General features: G+C 38.6%; 1 long non-coding RNA gene across 1 annotated transcript in view; it reads left to right on the plus strand.

Moving 5' to 3' along the window:
• Positions 1–16139, plus strand: part of LOC121140712 — an 81426-nt gene extending 65287 nt beyond the window's left edge. Inside the window, exon 3 of the long non-coding RNA XR_005877633.1 lies at positions 16046–16139. This is a non-coding gene — a long non-coding RNA (uncharacterized LOC121140712). The remainder of the gene's footprint in view (positions 1–16045) is intronic.
• Positions 16140–20847: the final 4708 nt, after the last annotated feature.

The following is a 20847-nucleotide window of genomic DNA, read 5'->3' on the forward strand; positions in this document are numbered from 1 at the left end:
GTAGAATGTGGTAGTTTGAGTTAAAATTGCCCTCATAGACCCATAGGTAGTTGCACTATTAGGATGTAATGCTTTGTTGAAGTAGGTATGACCTTGTTGGAGGAAGTTTGGCTTTGTTGGAGGAAGTGTGTCATTGGGGTAGGCTTTGGGGTTTCAGATGCTCAAGCCAGGCCCATTGTCACTCTCTCCTGATGCCTGCTGATCCAGATGTAGAACTCTCAGCTACCTCTCCAACCCCATGTCTGCCTGCATGTCTCCATGCTTCCTGCCATGATTATAATGGACTAAACTTCTGAACTGTAAGCCAGCCCCACTTAAATGTTTTCCCCTTTAAGAGTTTCATGGCCATAGTGTCCCTTCATAGCAACAGAAACCCTAATTAAGACAATTACATTTATTTTATGCATGAGTGTGTTGCCTGTGTGTATATATGTGCACAGTATGATGCAGTATTTGTGAAGGCCAAAAGATGGTGCTGGATCCAAGGATCTGGAATCAAGGGCAGCTATAAGTCACTATGTTCTCTACAAGAACACGAAGTACTCTTAACCTCTGAGCCATCTCCAACCTGTACAGGACATCTCTTCTTGAAGTATAATCATTTTAATCATCGTAAGTGTTAAAGGTGTTTCTTGCAACTGAGCAGTATCTTTTCCACAGCTGTATCCCCTATTCAGCCTTGATAACAACAGAGCCCCTGTATTGTTAAATAAACAAGTGTTAAATGAACGTAGGCAGATGCTAATAAGGTATGGCTATTTTAAGCATCCATAGCCAGAGCCTGGTGTGTCTTACAAGGAAGCCACAAAAAGCAATTTGTAATCCCTCCATCACAGTATCTTGCCTTTATGTAGCCTCAACAAAGTTATATTTAACAATTTTGCTTGAGGTGGCCTTGTGGAGACACATCTACCTCAGGAGGTAAATGTATGTATGCTTCAGTAGTTTCTCTAAGAACTCATAAATCAGAACACCCTCTTGCTTTTTATTAGCCATGGGGCCTTTGCATGGGATGAATAATTATCAGAAATGGTTTTCCACACAGCAGTAAAAAATAAAAAGCTGCTCTTGATAGGAATGATCATCCAAACATTGCCTAGACGCATTGCTTATAATGTGATTTCATAGATATTATTGTACACTTCTGAATGCCAGAGAAGTGTACTGGAAGCATGATTTACAAAGTTAGAGTAACAAAGTTTTTCATTTCTTTTGATGTCAGATAATACTCAGTGTTCTTACTGAGTACTCAATGAATTTGCTCTCCATCCACCAAGATTAGAAGATTTCAGAGCCCAGCGACATCCTGAAATGACTATGCTGTTCCAGACTGAGGCATTTGTCTGGAGCTTAGATCTTTGCTCATCTCTCATTCCCTCACTGAGACAAGAGCTTACAGCATAACCAAGTGTTGTCAGACGACTTCAATATCTAATGACTTACATTCAGTCCAAAAGCTGGAATGGAAGGAGGATCAAGACTAATCCAGCCCTAGACACTACTTTGTCAAGTTAATCTTCAAAGCTAAGGTCATTTTTGTCATAGTAGCTGGCACACTGGGCTTTCTGAAGTGTCTAAAAGTGACTTAGCAATTGATGGATGGCAACTCAGATGTAGTCAGCCTCTAAGATCTAAGTCTGTCTATTTATGTTTTCCTGGTTTTATTTATTCCTTGTGGGTTCTGCCTTAGAAGAGGGGCTGCCAGGGATGCCAGCACTTGAGACTGTAGGATCCTAGGCTTCAGGGCCCACAGTGGAGTGGAGGAGATGTAAACAAGAAGATTCACTCTGTGACCCAGGAAGCTTCTAGTCTGTCTGCTTACACATTGTGGTATCTTTGGATTATGTGATTATAAAGGAAGGAATGAGAGACCTACTACAATGTACCGTTTGTTTCTCCAAACTTAGACAAACTATAAGAAAATATAAGAAGCCTGTGTTGGCGGGGCTGTAAGATTTTGTTTAATGTTAAGGATGAATGTACATTTCCCTCTGTGTTTTAATTTACCTTGGGCTATGTCTAAAGTATTGTACAACAGACTTTTTAAGGAATAAAAAAGAAAGGTTCATGGCTTTACTTCTGTAGCTATCAGATAGATGAGTGATGCTGTAGTAACTCCTTATGTGTAGGTTGCGTTTCTGGCAAGGGGAACATGGCATGGAACATGAACAGGTAGGGGAAGAGAAGACAGGACTAGGAGGTATCATTATATTTGAGTTTCCTGTTCATGAAGGCCCTACATTTGGTCACCTAAGACTATGTATTAATGAAATTGTCATATTGTGAAAATTCAGAGACAAACATGAAAATCTCATTTTCAAGCTTGGACAGGTGTCCCTTCCATATGGTATGTTGCCTAAAGTTCATTGAACTGTATTATTACCACACATACACACACACACACACACACACACACACACACACACACACACGCACATACACACACACATATATATATTATTAAGAATTACATATGCATATATCAACATATTATACAAATTTATATATATATATATAAACTTCCCAATATACATAGTGAACAATTTACTTGTAGCAGTGGATAAAGGTGGGTCATCTGTATGTGTTATAATTTTCTTCAATGCATGTGGTTGCTTGAATTAAAATGGCACCCATAGGCTCATAGCTAGCTGCATTATTTAAAAAGACTAGGACATGTGGCCTTGTTGAAGGAAATATGTCACTGGGAGTGGGGGTGGAGGTTTCAGAAGCTCAAGCCATATTCAGTGGTTTTTCCCTCTCTCTTCTGACTGTCTGTTGGTCCAGATGTAGAACTCTCAGCTCCTTCTCCAGCACCATGTCTGCTCTCATGATTCCTGCCATGATGATAATGGACCTCTGAACCTGAAAGAAAGCACCTTGTGTATACTCAGCAGTGCATAGATCTGTCTAAAGAAATGATTTATTTCTTGTTGGGGAGGTTTCTGATCTCCAATGTTATCTACCCCCTGTCACTTTAGAAAACATATCCATAATGATAGGAAACCAATGAATGGAAAACCAATGAAATGTTTTCCTTTATAAGAGCTGCTGTGGTCATGGTACCTCTTCACAGCAATAGAAAGCCTAAGACAGTACAACTAACTGAATTTTCCATTAAAGCTTATTTTTTAAAAAATTGGCTCCACCCCAAGCACATTGAATTCCTAGATTAAGATTAGTCCACAGGAATCTACCTCACCTCTCTCTGTGTGGTTCTCTTCCTCAATGGACTCTTTGACTTGTGTGACAACAAACTAAGAAGCCCAGTATTGTACTTAGTTTCAAGTTCAAACGCAGAAGCTATATTTCTTGTATTTCCAAAATTATGTACTGGGGCTAGACTTAATTGAGAATACCGGCTTGCACCTATTTCTCGGACAATCACTGATGTAAAGAGAACAAGGTGTTATATTTTAGGTTCATTCCTTACTCCCTTGAAAATAAGTTCATGTCAACATTGAAGAGAACTGGCTTCCTACCATTGTGGATATGTTATCTAAAAATGAAGGTAGCTAATGTTGTGAACCAAAACGCAAAAACAAAACAAAACAAAAAACAGAACCAGAATACATCATTTCTTTAGACAGCTAGGTGGTCTGCCTTACAGAGAGGAATATATGATCTTCCAAAAAGGGAGATTTGCCAGCTATCTGACTGATGGGTGTGTTGATTTCTAGAATGTTCTGAGCTCTGCTTTAACTGCTGTTTCAAAAAATCCCCTCTTACATAACAATTATTGCTGACACACTTACTTGAGAGCTTGAGTGAGAATCTTCTTCACTTTTTACTTTAAGATACAATTGTTTCTGCCAGACAGTGTCATCTAAAGTGTCACATGTCACTTTTGACTCTCAGGGCAGAGAACTGAGCACAAGGAGAATGCTCAGCTCTGATAATGGCTTTAATTCTTCCATGAAAGAGCCAGAAAACTTAAACGTTCGTATTTGGAGGATCCCCATGGAAATATGGGCAAGGTAAAGACTGAATTATTCAGATGTGTATTACAAAAGCAGATACCTGAGACACTCAATTCTTAAATGTTATTTATTTATTCTTCACTTGTATAATACATCCTTACAATCTTTCCTTCCTCTCTTCCTTGAAGTATCCAGAGCTCCTACTATCACTTGTCTGTGGGTCTCTGCATCTGCTCCCATCAGCTTCTGGATGAAACCTCTCCGATGATGACTATGCTAGGCTCTGGTATGTGAGTACAGAAGAATATCATTACAAATCTTTTTCTTTTCTTTTCTTTTGTCAGTCATGTTGATTCTGTCTTAGGCCTCTGGGCCATCAGCCTCGGCTTCTGTCTCTCCAGGCAGTGTCAGGGGTGGACTCCCTCTCAGGGCATGTGTCTCAAGTTTGACTGGTCAATGGTTGGCCACTTTCACAAGTTCTGAACCACCTTTACCCCAGAGTATCTTCTAGACAGGATAAAGTGCAGGTCAAAGGTTTTGTGGTTGGATTTGTGTTACAGTCCCTCTCCTGGAAGCTTTACCTGGTTATAGAAGATGACTGGTTCAGGTTCCATACCCTCCATTGCTAGGAATCTTCACTGGGGTCACACTTGTAAACTCTAGGGAGTTTCCATTGTACTAGGTTTCTGCCTCACCCTGAGATTCCCCACCCTAATTCTAGTCATCTCTCCCAGTACTCTCCTTCCATCCTACCCTCCTCCACCTACTGCTCCCATCCCCACCAACCCCCAGTCTACTCATGAAATCTGTTTCCCTTTCCCAGAGAGATCCATGTGTACTCCTTGAGCCCGCCTTGTTACTTAGCCTCTCTAGGTCTGTGGATTGTATCATGATTGTCCTTTATAAATATTTCCAGATAATATGCACTTATAATTGAGTACATACCCTGTTTGTCTTTCTGGGTCTGGGTTACTCCACTCAGGAAGATTTTTTTTCTAGTTCCATCCATTTGCCTTTAAATTTTCCTGTTGTCATTGATTTTAACAGCCGAATAATACTTCATTGTCTAAATGTACCACATTTTCTTTTTCCATTCTTTGGTTGAGGGGAATCGAGGTGGTTTCCAGTTTCTTGCTCTTATGAATAAAGCTGCTATGACCATAGTGTCCTTGTGGTAGGATGGAGTGTCCTTTGGTATATGCCCAGGGGTGGTATATCTGGGTCTTGAGGTAGACTAATGTCCAATTATCTGAGAAACTATCATATTGATTTCCAAAATGGCTGTACAAGTTTGCACTCCTACCAGCAATGGAGGAGTGTTACTCTTGCATCACATCCTCACCAGCATGAGCTATAACTTGCGTTTTTGTTCTTAGACATTCTCACAGGTGTAAGATGGAATCTCAAAGTCATTTTGATTTGCATTTCCTTGATGGGTAGGGATGTTGAACATTTCTTTAAGTGTTTCTTAGCCATTTGTGAGTCCTCAGTTGAGAATTTTCTTTTTAGATCTATACCCCATTTTTTAATCAGATTATTTGCTTGGTTGATGTCTAGTTTCTTGACTTTTAAAAAATATATTTTAGATGTTAGCCCTCTGTCAGATGTGGAGTTGGTGAAAGTCTTTTCTCATTCTGTAGGCTACTTTTTTGTCTTATTGACAGTGTCCTTTGCTTTAGAGAAGCTTTTCAGGTTCATGAGGTCCCATTTACTAATTGACAATCATAGTGCCTAAGCTATTGAGGAAGTTGTTCCTGTACCAATACTTTCAAGGCTGTTCCATAGTATCTCTTCTGCCAGGTTCACTGTGTCTGGTTTTATGTTGAGGTCTTTGATCCACTTGAAGCTGACTTTTGTGCAGAATGATATATAGAGAGAGCTATTTGAATTCTTCTACATACTGACATCGTTAGACCAGCATCATTTTTTGAAGATGCTTTCTTTCTTCTGTTGTTTACTTCATCAAAAGCTTATTCATCAAAAGCCAGGTGTCCATAGATGTGGAGATTTACATCTGGGTCTTCAGTCAGATTTCATTGATCACCCTGTCTATTTTTATACCAATACCATGCAGCTTTTTTTTGCTAAAGCTTTGTAATAGAGCTTGAAATCAGGGATGGTCATAAACTCCAGAAGTTCCTTTGTTGTACAGGATTGTTTTAGCTATCCTGGCTTTTTTATTTTTACATATGAAGTTTAATATTGTTCTTTCAGGGTCCATAAAGAATTGTGCTGGAATTTTGATGGGGATTGCATTGAATCTGTAGCTTGCTTTTGATAAAAACAGCCATATTTATTCTGTTAGTACTATTGATCCATGAGCATGGGAAGTCTTTCCATCTTCTCATATCTTCTTTAATTTCTTTCTTCAGATACTTGAAGTTATTGTCATGCAAGTTTTTCACTTGCATGGTTAGAGTTATACCAAGATATTTTGTATTATTTGTGGTTATTATGAATGGTATTATTTCCCTTATTTCTTTCTCAACCCATTTGTGGTTTAGGAAAACTACTGGTTTTTCTAAGTTAATCTTGTACCTAGTCACTTTGCTGAAGGTGTTTATCAATTATAAGTGTTCCCTGGTAGAATTTTTGGGATTGACTATGTATACTATCATATCCTCTGCGAATAATGATACTTTGATTTTTTTCTTTTCAATTTGTATCTCCTCTGTCTCCTTTAGTTTGTCTTATTGCTTTAGCTAGAATTTCCAGTACTATATTGAATAGGTATAAAGAGAGTAGACACTAGCTTTGTCTTGTTCCTGATTTTAGTGAGAGTTTTTTTTTATTTTCTTCCATTTAATTTGATGATGACTATGGGCTTTCTGTAAATTGTCTTTACTATCTTTATGTATATTCTTTGTGTCCCTGGTTTCTCCAAAGTTTTTATCATGAAGTGGTGTTGAATTTTGTCAAAAGCTTCTTCTGTATCTAATAAGATGATCATGTGGTTTTTTTCTTTTGGTTGTTTATATGGTGGATTACACTGACAGATTTTTGTGTGTTGAATCATCCCTGAATCTCTTGGGTGAAGCCTACTTGATCATGATAGATGATATTTTTGATGTGTTCTTGGATTTGGTTTACCAGTATTTTATTGAGTACTTTTGCATCAATATTCATGAGATAAATTGGTCTTCAATTCTCATCTTTGTGTGATTTGTGTAACAGAATGGATGTGGCCACATAAAATGAATTTGGCAATGTTCCTTTTGTTTCTATTTTGCAGAACAATTTGGGGAGTATTTGTGTTGGGTCTTCTTTGAAAATCTGGTATAATTCTCCGTTAAAACTATCTTGCCCTGGAATTTTTTTGGTTGAGAGACTTTTAATGACTAATCCTATTTATCTAGAGTTTATAGGTCTATTTAAATTGTTTATCTGACCTTTTTAACATTGATGCATAGTATCTAGAAGAGTATCCATTTCTTTTAGATTTTCCAGTTTTGTGGAGAAGTTTTAAGTATGACCTAGTTATTTTTTGGATTTCCTCAGGGTCTGTTGTATGCCCCCCTTTTTATTTCTGATTTTGTTAATTTATATAGAATTTAGTTAGTTTGGATAAGGGTTTGTATCTTTTGTTGATTATCTCAAGAAACCAATGCTTTGTTTCATTAATTCTTTGTATCATTATCTGTGTTTCCTTTTTTATTGATTTCAGTCCTCAGTTTGATTATTTCCTGTCATCTATTCCTTTGAGGTGTGTTTGCTTCCTTTTGTTCTAGAGATTTCAGGTGTGCTGTTAAATTACTAGCATGAGATTTCTCCAACTTCTTTATGTAGGCATTTAGTACTATGAAATTTCTTCTTATCACCACTTTCATTGTGTCCTGTAATTTTGTGTATTTTCTGCATTTGTTTTTGTCAACTTTTTAGTCAACCTGTGCAGCTCTTGTCTTCTGTGCCTGGGATCTGAGGACCTGAAAGAATGGTGCAGATTACAGTCTTTTGCTGTAGACAACTTGCTTCAATCTTAGTATACTTTTATACTCGAATGTAACAAAGTAACAGTGATCCAAGAAAGGTTCTTGAGTTTAGAAAAACATGATCAGAAAAACATAAATAAACATCAGTATGCACATACTAAATATTAACAGAGCAGTCCTTCCCCAGATCTTTCTCAGGACAAACCAGTCTAAGTACTATTGCCTAGTATGTACTAAAGATTATATCTGAGAAAGTACAAAAGAAAGGCAGAAAGCCAAATCCAGATTCAGGATACACTGACCAGATTAGGTTCTATAGCGATGATCTGACCTCCAACAAGAATAAACATGTCTTATAAATTGATTGTAAATATTTGTCATAGAAAGCATGAAATCACGCCATAAAACAAACCAGGGAACAAAATGCACCTGAGGTAAGACCCTCTGTCTTTTCTCCTGTCTCACAGTTCCCTGAGGCATTGCTCATCATTCTTTGACTGTGTTCTGACAGTCTTTATGACATCCTAGGATGTCTTTAGTTTCTTTCTGTATTTCTGCCTTGACCAAGTAGTCATTCCGTAGAGAGGTGTTCAGTTTCCATGAGTTCATAGACTTTCTGTTTGGGACTGGACTTCCGTTTGCTACTTGGTCCTTGGTCCAGCAAGGGTTATGTGTCCAACTTGGGGAGTGGGACACGGTGATGAGGTGAGGAGTGGGGATTGAGTATAGGGTCAAGGGAATCACTCAAAGAGTGGAGGAGGTCCACAAGTGGAATACCCATCTGGAGTTCTGGTGGCCACTGTGGTCTTTGGTCCAACAAGGAGTCTCCACATGAGTCCACCTATCTGTTTTTCTGACTGGTGTGACCTGCAACTGAGCCTAGCTATCTGCTTGAGGTGGAGGTGGGGTCATAGTCAGAGGGGTGGAGTGGGAAGGGGTGATAGTGGGTTTCAACCTTGGGATCTGAACTGAGGCCATGGGAAGGTTCTAGACGCAGGTGGCCTGTTACCTATTCTTCTGCCTGGAAACATTCGAGGTTTTTTGTTTGTTTGTTTATAAAGAGAGGATTTAAATTTATCTTGGTTCTGGAGATACTAATCCATAGACAGCTGAATGCTTGTTCATTTGGTCCTGTTATAAGAAATGGATCATAGTGGAATATGAGAAGGAATAAACAGGAAGTGAAGAGGATAAGGTCTCACTATCCCCTGGTCTAGCATGCCATCAATGACCTAATCCACTAGTTTCTACCTCTTAGAATTGCTAGCATGTCTCAAAAATGACCAGCTGAGGACCAAAATTCTGACACATGGACTTTTAGGATTTATTTAAGGTTTAAGTAAATGCACCATCTTTCTGCAATTTCATACAATTTATGTACCTCCCTATCATCAGACACCATACGTGGACTTCAAATGACTTGTTTTACATTGCCATGCAAGCTCCAAGAAAGGCAGACAGTAAATCTGTTTGCTGTGTATTTTTAACTAGAATACTGTGGGCATACAGTTAAATATGCAATGGTATACAGCATAAATAAAAACACATTAAATAGTTGAGTGAGTTTATACATATGGAAATATTAAATGAAATTTAGGACTTGTGACTCTGTGTGTGTGTGTGTGTATAAGTAGTTAGTTTCTGTTGTTTTTAATCTGTTACTTGAATGAGAAATTGATCAGGGAATTTGTATAAGTCCCAATAGGAAATCAATATCATGACTGTAATGTAGCATGTTAGCACATTTTTAAAATCACTTAAGTAAGCCATTCGTCTCTCTTAAATATCTTTTCTCTTAAGGATATTTTCAATTACTTTCCATCTTAGTTCATTTTATTAGGTAATTATTGTTTTCAGGACAGTTTTACATTCTCATTTTGATTTTATACCTCACAATAAGAAAGGTTTTTGTCACCAAAGGAGAAATGGAGGCCCAATGGGTGATCTGATTTTCTCATTATCAACTGCAATGGGCTGGAGAGATGGCTCAGCCATTAAAGGCTAGCATCACAACCAAAAAATAATCAAGTGTAACAAGTAGTGACCATAAGCTTCTTCCTGAGCACTTTTGATCTCAAATCTGGTATGTGTCTCCAATGAATAGAGTCTGGGGCACTCACAGAGCCTGTGGAGTCTTGGAGACTCTTCCTCCATCTGCTCAACTCTATGAGTGACATTTACTAAGCTTTGTTGATACCTAGGAAGAGACAGACCTGATATATTTCACAAGTATGATGGATGCTGGTACTTAGTGTGGACTCGTTGCTGGTTTATTACTTACTCTTTATAGACATAAGTTCATGAAATGGGCTGTAGGTCACTATAAAAAATTTCCCCCAAAATCTTGGGCTCTCAGGGTCCTAGGTTTTCTAGACTGAATAAGGTCACTGATACAGCCTTTGATTTTGAGCAGGGCATCATAAATAAGAATAAGATAATAAAATGTTTTAAGAAATCAAGGATCCCACATGTCTATCTCAGTACCTAATATGGCATACTTTCTCCTAATTTGTCAATGCTTGTTTGTCTGATTTTTGATTGAAGTTATTGAGGAAAATATTTTTCTTAAATCAGCATAGTTGTGCAGCATAATTTTCATAAATGTCTTTGACTTTTGGGTTTTAATCATTAACAATAGCCACAATATTGATAGTTCCATGGAGAAGTAACTGCATGAATTCAACTTGTATTTTCCTTTAAATAAGCTCACATAAATAAGTCCTCAGAACTTATACTATTTGTCATGTGCTTCATTCATTTCTCAGGTGAGCAAAATGAGCTACAAAAAATAAGTTAAGTGGGCAATTTAGATCTAGATGCATGACTCCAGGTTCTTAATTTTCTCCTCTCTACTAGGCTTCAGGGTCTCAGCTATACATTTTTTATATAACGAACTGAATCTTCATGGAATCAATTTAAGAAAGTGAGTTAGTAGGCTGTGGTAGGTTTGAAAGTCTGTCCAAGGGTCACATAATGTAGCTTGCCACTAGCTAACCATAGAGGTCTAGAGGTGTGTACAGACAGACAGGAGGTGAGGTAGCTGTGCAGAAACAGGATATAAGCAAGGAGAAACAGGAACTCACTCTCTGGTCTCCTGAGACGCTAAGGAGGTAGGATGTACTGTGGCTTGCTCATTCTCTCTGATCTCTCAGCATTACTCTTTATATTTGACTCTGGCCTTCAGTAAGGAACTAATGATTGCTTGCTCAAGAGCTCAAGCTGCTCAATGCTCTGGATTCAGTCTAAGACCCCAACATCCACTTCCTCTAATCAAGCCATCCAGCTTATATAGCCACAAAGATATTCTTATTTTCCAAAGGTCTGGGCTCCTTAAATTTTTGTCTTCTCTCTCAATATTGGTCTTTTATATCATGGACACTTGAGCTCCCAGAAAGTCTGTTATCTATGGGGGCAAATGTATGACATTAGGTGCATGGTGAGTTTTCAGGAGAATTGATCATTTCCTCAGCTGCTATCAATGGAAATCTCCTGAGTCTCTACTGCATTCATAAAAATCAGATCATGTTTGACAAATGTAGCTGGATATTTTTATACGCTTTCTCTATTGCTTGGTAAGTAGGAGTGAGGGAGGTGGAATTTATCTGAATATTTGTAAAATGTATGACATTGAGCCCGTAGGTGGGATGATTTTTGAAGCCAGCAAAGTTTTCTTTCTCCAGAAAACAGAAGTCAGCAAGTTCAGTGGTTATCAGTATCAGCTTTAGGGTCATATCCAGTTGGATTTGCTTCCTGATTGCCCCATTTATATGGGCAAATTTCTATGCCTCTGTTTTCTCAAGGTAATAAAGCCATCTGGTCTACCTATTTTAATTCTGTGAAGGTTGGTGGTATTTCATGGTATTTTACCCAGTCTCTGATAAAGAAAGGGTTGGTTGTTAGTAAGTGGTAATAATTATAACAGATGGAAATTAGATGGCGTCAAGAGAACTCTAGAAAGCATAGCAACCTTAGCCAAAAATTCCCAGGGACTTTTTCAATAGTATTTGTCTACTCATTTTATCCTAGCCTGGAGTTTTGATTGGAACTTTTCTAATAGTTGACTAGCAGAAAATGAGTTGCTTAAAATTTGTATATTCAACACTGTGAAATGTGATAAGATTGCATAGGAATGTTGTTGCTATTTTATTTAGGTTTTTCAAGGCTCAATCTTGAACAGAATTTGTGCCCCTAGGAGTAAAAAAGGAAGAGAGACATTAAGTTTCAGACTTCCCTGGGTGTTGAGATGAAGTTATTTGAAATTCAAAGTGTTAATATGATAGCTAAGAGGTGAGGGTTTGACAAAAGAACACTGAAGGGGATGTGTCTTTTCTTCTTTTCTTAAGCTAGTCATGTCAATATTTCTACTTAGGTCAGGAGTCCTTACACTAAGATGAAGCAGCGAACAAGAGCTCCGTTAATCTCCTTTCCTTATATCTTTCTTTCTTATTACTGGGGGAAGTGGCTCATAAAGTATGTGGAGGATCTGGAAAGCTGGTCTATTGGTTAAGAGCACACACTGCTTTTGTAGAGGACCCAAGTTCTTGTCCCAGAACTCATACTGGCTGCCTCATGAGTGCCTGTAACACCAGATCTCAGGATCTGATAACTGTAATCTCCATACACAGGGGCATTGGCACTCAGGTACAGGTACCCACATACATGCACATAATTAAAAATAATAAAAATAAATCCTTTTTAAACTGTAGAGACTATTGTTTGTTTGTCCTGATCATGAGACCTGCCCTGCAGTGGTTGATATCCCCAGTGTCATTCTATTGGAAAAAAAAAACTATTTTCAATCTTTGAGAAGGTATAAATGACAGTTCAGTTGTTAATATTTACCCTAATGGGTAAGTTTTTGTGCATCCAGTAATTCATTTATTTTTAAAATATAGTAAAATAAAATAAAGATTTAAAAAAAACTACCACATCAAAGTTGGGCAAGAAAAACCAATGGAGGGAAAGGAACCTAAGAAGAGGAACAAGAGTCAGAGACCCACTCACTCAACACACCCAGGAGTCCCATAAAAACACTAAACTGGAAGCTGTAACATATACAAGGACCCTGGCCTTGCTGCTTCAGTTTCTGTGAGTTCATGTAAGCTTTGTTCATGTTGATCTAGAGGACCTTGTATACTATTGGCACCCTGAATCCCCTCTGGCTCTTGCATTCTTTAGTCTCCTGAGAGGTTCTCTGAGCTCTGAGGGGAGGAATTAGAAGGAGACAACTCATTTAGAGATTAGTGTTCCAAGGTCTCCCATTGTCTATGTAATATCTGGCTGTTGGTGTCTCTCTGTATTTGTTCCCAGAACCCATAGTGGCTACCTCACTAGATCTCAAGCACTAGATCTCAAGGAACTAATATCTCCAGCCTCCACAGTCAGGTATGCTGAAACTTAGGTACACGTACCCACATATATGCACATAATTAATAATAATAAAATAAATTGATTTTTAAAATGCACACACACACACAAATGTGTTGCTTGATATGAGCCAAGATTTCTGGGGCAAACAGAGTTCGTTCTCTGCTTCTCTGAACACCAAAATCTCAGCACCTCCAGGTGAAAATAGAACTGCCTTGCTTACATCATGGGGCCTACATCACAGGAATTAAACCATAGGACTACATCCCAGGGATTACACCACAGGGACTACAACATAGGACCTGCATCACATGGCTCCTGAAAGTTAAGAGAAGGGATGCAAAACACATTGTTCAGCAAGGTTTAATCCTTCCTGTTAACTCAGAAAGGAAAGCAGAAGTTCACATACTTTCCTTAGCCTGGAGATTCTTGAAGGAATAGCTGTGGTATGAGGTAACACTGGGCTGTAAACTCAGTTTACAGTAGGGCTCGATCCGCTGTACTACAGACCCACAGTGGCTTTCTTTCGTGGTCTTCTGAAAAGTAAAAAGGGCTAATGAGAAAGCAGGCAAGGAAAGGCCATGTCTTACTGCCTCTGTTTCCTGAATTCAGGCCAAACACATATCTGCATGTAAGAGCTTCAAATCTTAAGAATCTGAGGAGTGTCAGTGCCAAGAGTTAAAAAGTACCAAGCTACCCCCAACCAAAAGGAGTTCAGTGCCTTGAGATGTACCTGCGAGCTACTCTGGGATAAGTGGCTGGCTGGGTGTAGAAGCAACCAGCCAGCTCAAGCGCTCCTGTCCTTCCATCAGGAAGGCCAGGACGATTGCTAGGGACCATTGCAGCAAGAGTCCACAGTCAAGGGCCTGCCCTTTCACAGTTCTGCAGTATTTATGTCCAAATTCCTTATTTAGTATAGAAGGTTTACAGATACTTATTACGTTACCCTAATTGCCTAAAAAAACTAGATGTTCAGAACACAGTAGAATCAATTCTATGCTTCATTTACCTTTGTAGTCTACTGGTTTTAACACTAAACTTAAAATAATAATACCTTTTCAAAATTTCATTTGCCATCCCATTCACATGTTCCTCATTATTCATGTGAAGAGGTTGTTTGATATGATGAACTATGTCCATTACATTCTCTGGGCCCCTGTCCATGCTTGATAGTTTAGAGTCATTTTTTTTTGTTTGTTTGTTTGTTGTTTATTTGTTTGTATTGTTATGAAGAGCTATCCACTGTAAAAGCTGTGATGGTTAACGCCAACTGTCAACTTGATTAAACTGAGTGATATCTAAGAAATCAATAAAGCCTACTTTTAAATTGCCAAGGAGGGTGTTTCTGGAAATACGTTATGATGCCCTGGGCTTTATCAGAGGCTTAATTCATGGGAGAATTAAACTGAGTAGACCATTGGACTATGGTGGAGACTTAGAAGGTTCTAGCCAGCTTAGGGGAAACAGGTAGCCTGGGACTATGTCTTGCTCTACCTCTGTCCTGTTACTTCTCTCTCTGCATACTGGCCTCAATGAGATGTTCCTCTGAAAGCTCTAGTTACCATCATGTTTATCCCTCACTACAAGTCCACAGCACCCAAGTAAGCCAGAGAAGGACTCAAACCCCTAAAACCATGATCCCAAATGCACAATTCCTCCCTTGAAGTTGTTTATATGAGGTTATCATACTATTGATACAAGTAGCTGACAACATGGCAAACAAAACAACAGGCAGTTAAACAGTCTGATAAATAAGGAAGTTGCTGGAGTTCTCATATTACTGAGAAGAGCTGAAGATGTAAATTCTGGAAAAGACACGCTTTCTCAGTGAGGATGGTGACAGGAACTTGAGGACTCTTCTGTAGTGTCTTTCAGCCTCAGCTACTTCATCGTGACTGCTCAAGGTCCAGATTCCCAGTGGAAAATCTGATTGTCAGCAAGTCAAATTCCAATCTGATCTTCATAAGCTCTGGTCAGGACCGTAGGTCCCTCTACTGTCATCTGTCTACGATTGTGGAAAGGTCAGGGTCTGTTTCCCAAAGCATCCTGAACACAGAAAGAGGACAACTTACATAAAACAAGTATTTATTGTATGTTTAAAACAAGGCAATACTCTTCCAAGAAGAAATGGTATTTAACTTTGAAGTTTGTCACTTTTAACTTTCTAGAAAGTTCAGAAATAGAACATTCTTGATGTCAACTGACTTCTGTAGTGCAATGTCAGCTCGATGGATGATGATCAAGGTGCCAGCATCTACTTTAGAATTTTCCTCCTGAGCCATAGCCTTGACAGCTTAGAAAATAAAGAAACTTGTGGTTATAAACTTTAATTATCTCTAGATAATGACTCAGACATGATGACCATGACTCTCTTTTCCAATCACTTGGAAAGTTTGATTTGCACAATTTAAAAAGTTTTAATCATGTCTTGGACAAAACAAACATAACTGTAAGGTAAAACTATGACCTGGGGAGAAGCCCAGTAGTTCAAGAATAAGAAAGGCAGAGTTTGGCTTCCTATATCTTTCCTGGTCTACATAAGGCTGTGTTACTATAGTGGATATGATGTGAATCTTGAGCTAGAAAGATTCTATTGACATGCAAATGTGAATATGAATAAATGTTGTAAAACTAGACTCTGCTTGGCAGATGTGCAAGGGTGTATTCAAACACATAATGCAAAGATCATACAAAATTCTACTGATTATCTGAAATTTGTCTTTGTTCTCACTCCAAAGCAATGACAGTGGCTATTAAGACTTCTGAAACTATGTTATTTGGAATTCCTGAACATTCTTAGATGGCCTTTCTTCTCATGACTGTTTTCCACAGCCGTGAATTGCAAGGACAAACTGGAGGGCAGAGAAGGACAAGTGACCCCAAAACTAGCTTCTGGTATTGTTCGTTTCTCAAGACCTGGAACTATTCTCCGGTAAGAGAAATACTTAGATTAACAATTATGTGGTAATTACTTAAGTCAGAGCTAGCCAGTAAGAAACAAGCAAGGCCAACAGCTTCATAATTAATATAGCCTCCTGTGTGTTTATTTGGGACTGATACGGCTCTAGAACCAGGTTGGCAGGAAAGCTCCTCTCAAGGAAAAAGCTTCTCTTTACAGAATGGTGTCAGAGTGGGATTGAATTTCCACACAAAACAACAAAAGCTTTAAAGGAATTTTAGAAACAGAAGAACAGAGAGAAGCACAGATTTTGGTAGCAGCATTTTTCTCAGGTGTGGTCTGTTTTGCTAGCAACAAGCCGAGATTCACGTGGCTTGCTTACCAGAATCTTCCTGACTGGGCATAAAAAGAAAAAAAAAAACCAGCCAGCAAGGTTGTTTTAAGAGACTCTGCTAACGATTAAAAGGGGTGTATGAACAGCTGGAAGTAGCAGCTTTTGCTGGATTTCAGCATGGACTGAGGCGGTAAGCTAGAATCACGCTTTTGCCCGCCTTCTTGAAAACGGCAGTTTAAAACAGCCGCGATTTTACAGATAAGACATGTGGCCAGAAAGACGTAAAGATTTACAGTAAAGTCAGACTTGGATGAACAATATCTCTAAAGGGTTACAGTGTGTTTAAAAATATACGTAAGATTGAGAGAGAAAATAAAGAAGCCCGTTGCGGTGGCTCACACCGGTAGGAATTACTCCAGAGGCAGAGGCAGAGGCAGGTGGATTTCCAAAGAGAAATCCTGTCTCAAAGAAAAATAAATAAAGTAATAATAGATAAATAAATAAGCCACATAAAAATGGAAAATACACAGAGAGTCTGGATACTGTATGCTATTGTGTTTTTCAGTTTTTTCATTGCTAAGGAAGGAACAAATGCTAAAGTACACTTCATTATAAATGCTGCTGAATTAATTCAACTTATATCTTTTGAAAATGCCTTGACTTCAAAATTTAAGTATAAGGATATGTTACTCAGAAAAGGAGTTTTAGTTTATGTTTCCACAGAAAATGAAAAGCTGAGGTTTCCTTCCAGGCTTCTGTGGTTTGACGAACCAAGACCCCCGGTAGCAGTGGACCAGGTGTTCCAACAACTGAAACAGCTAAGACGATGCAGCTTTACAGACCACGAAAATAAGGATTTATACAGGTTTCTGAGTTTTGTCATGATCCCCATGGTATGAACAGCGCCCCCTTCCAGCACGAAGCAGTTTGGAATGAGGGACGTCCCAATTCCCATCTTGTTTATAAATCTCTGTTTTCATTTAAATGGGGTTGTTTCTAATTGGCTAATGATCACAGCCGATCTCTTATTAATGGTAGAAAGGGGAATTATGTTATAGGTATGGTTTTTCATTTATTGATACAAATTCAAGGTCAATTTTGTGATATGTATATTTCTCCTCTTGATTAAGTATTGTGCTTATACTGATCTTTTAAAATGTAATGCGTAATTAAATACAGATTATAGATAGTTACTTATAATAGTCAGAATTTATAGTTAGGTAAGTTAGGTTTTCTAGATATACAGAAATATATTTGAGATAAATAGTCTTCAAACCTTTGAAAGACCTTCAGAAAATGGCATTTAAAATGGCTTAGGGTTTTTCTTGACAATGAGAAATGTCTGCTCTTGGCAGCACCAATTACGTCTGAGATGGGCATCAAAGAAACTCGTTATGGAGTTTGCTTTCAACATGGCAAGATTAGCCATTTGGGCAAGAAACTGCTCTTGCCTAGACTGTTTGACTATTGTTGTATAATCTGGACATGCAGGACCCACAGGAAAGTGACTGCTAAACTCAGTCTTACAGGGTTCCTGCTTCATGGAAGAGTCTACGGGACATTCTGCAGGACACAGAAAAATGACTGACAGACTGCTGATGCAGATGGACAGTTTTGAAATTTCCTGCTTGCCTGAGAAATCTTCTAGATACATTGTGGCCTATGGGCTGAAGATGGATGCCCCAACGTTACAGTGTAACTTCAGGTGACTGTCCAGGCAGTAAGATGTCTCTATCAATCCTAGTGTTTATATATTATCCTTCTGTGGTCTTTGATAGAGTTGAAGACAGATAGCTATAATTATAGTTTTCCTTAGTTATGATAAGAGATAAGCTACATATAGGACTTTGGACTCACAAGAAAGAGATAGATGATATTTTCTTTAAATCTTGCTAAATGTTGTAACTGTGTTCTTACTTGATAACTGTTCTGTTATATATAATTTGACTGTGTTAAAGTTAAGACCTTTCTTTTTGTTTAAACAGAAAAGAGGATATGATGGGGGAAGTCCTGTACATTTGTTAATAAAGCACTGTTGAGCCAATAGGAATCTAGATAGGTGGGACTAGGAGTCCAGGAGGATTCTGGGAAGGAGAAACACAGAGGAATTCGAGATGTAACCGCCATGGGGTAGGAAGCCCGGAACTATTCTCCGGTAAGAGAAATACTTAGATTAACAATTATGGGGTAATTACTTAAGTCAGAGCTAGCCAGTAAGAAACAAGCAAGGCCAACAGCTTCATAATTAATATAGCCTCCTGTGTGTTTACTTGGGACTGATGCGGCTCTAGAACCAGGCTGGCGAGAAGGCTCCTCTCAAGGAAAAAGCTTCTCTTTACAGGAACATTTCATATATATATATGATGGGGGAAATCTTCTGTGCATGTTTCTTTTATTGGTTGATGAATAAAGCACTGTTGGCCAATAGGGAGGCAAGATAGGTAAAACTAGGAGACAAGGAGAATTCTGGAAAATGTAGTAAAAAGAAGTTGCCATGTGATTCAGGCAGGAAATGATGTAACAGGCAGAATCAGAATATAAGCAAGAACAAACAGGAAATCACTCTCTTTTCCCTGAGGTGATGCTGAGTAGATATGATATAGAACCCAATGGAGTAAGAGGCCCAGACCTTTTATCCATTAAGATAAGGCAACATGGAAATACTTAGATTAGTAGTCATGGGTTAATAATTAAGTCAGAGCTAGCCTATGAGAAATCATAGCTATTGGCCATCAGCTTTATAATAATAAACCATCGTCGTGTTTCTTAGGGGCAGAGAAGGGCAGTGGCACCTAGCCAGGCCAAGACAATCTCATGTTACATATATCTTTCATGCGTAAAATGTAAAACTGAAATTCTTTAGTGGAGCCCCTTCTTAACACTGTGACATGGAATGCCAGTGAAGGGTCTCTGTGAGTTATCTAGACTTATTATAAATTACAGTGACAGAGCCTTAGTGTTTTTTCTTAAGGACCCTTGAGTGGTTGGGTGGAGGTGAAGTGCCTTCCATTCATCCCCAAAGCACAAGATTAATGTGTTTTGTGGTTTGATTGTAAATATCCTATATTGTATGATGTGTTTGAACACTTGAACCCAAACTGGTGATGCTGTTTGGTCATAAATTATTTTGAAGATATTTCTTAATCTAAGAGACTGGAACTTTTCCTGGGCCTCACAGCCAAATTTGATAATATACCGTGAAGTCGCTAAAAGACTAATATCCTACTTGTACTCAGCCAATTTGTTTAACCTGCCCTTAAAAGAAGAATGTAACAACCAACATTCCATGCCTTGGATTTCCCATCTAATCAGTGTTTACTACCCTAAGCTAATGAATAGCTGTAATCTTAAGATATGTACTCTTCCATGCCCCTGACCCAGAGAGCAATGTATGTGTAAATGTGTGTGTGCTAACATGGCAATTTATTGAAAACAACAAATCAGTTGAAAGCAACCTTAAAAAAAATGTCCACCATATCCTGGGTATACAAATGGACTTTGGACTCCCATCCAACAATGAGAGATGCACTCTCATCCTGAACTTTTTGGGGGAGGGTATAGGCCCTTCCCTGGATGAAATGACAGACTATGGACACTCCCATGGAGGGCCTCACCCTCCCTGGGGAAATGAGGGGATATTGGGAAGGTTGGTGGGAGGGCACAGGAGGAGGGGGAGAAAAATGGAGAGGGACCTGGAATTGACATATGAAGCAACCTTGTTTCTAATTTAAATTTAAATTTAAAAATAAAAAAATATTAGAAAGTCCACCATAAATATCAGATACAACATAGATATAAATTTGAAGTGTGTTTATAGTGATGTTTATAGTACTGCTCATTATCTTAGTCAGTTCATGTCAGTAGGAGCCAGAGACTTAATCACCTTATAAAACAATGTTACAATTGTCTGATGTATTTCTCCATGGACCAGAGACAAAATGGTGGCCCCTCCCTCCTTCCATGTGGCTCTGCAGAGCATGTAGCCATTGCATTCCACCTACTGTGTGTGTGCTCACTGGTACAGATGACCAGTGCTTCTCTCTTGTACAGATTCTGATAAAAGAAGATGGGAACGTCTTAAATATTGCATGGGGCAGGAGCGTACCAGCTGCCAGGTCTGGGGCAATGGTGGTAATTGGGTTTTTGTCGGATCAGTGCTGAAGCAGCGCTTTGTCCTAGTCAAGGTTTATTTTTGTTACAATTAACATGTTTCCTCACAGAAGCTGAAATATGAAAGATTATAGTGTAAAAACAGGCTTGTTATTTAGAACTCAAGCTTGTTAATACATTGTGACCTCTTCTCTGTGCCCCCCTGTTCTGTCTGTGAGGCCATATGCTCTCTTTTCTCTTTATTTCAGGGCCTCAGCTTCACTCTCCTCTTTGACACTTCTGCAGAATCTC

Source organism: Mesocricetus auratus, unplaced genomic scaffold (genome assembly GCF_017639785.1).
Source record: "Mesocricetus auratus isolate SY011 unplaced genomic scaffold, BCM_Maur_2.0 Super-Scaffold_100006, whole genome shotgun sequence".
NCBI lineage: Eukaryota > Metazoa > Chordata > Mammalia > Rodentia > Cricetidae > Mesocricetus > Mesocricetus auratus.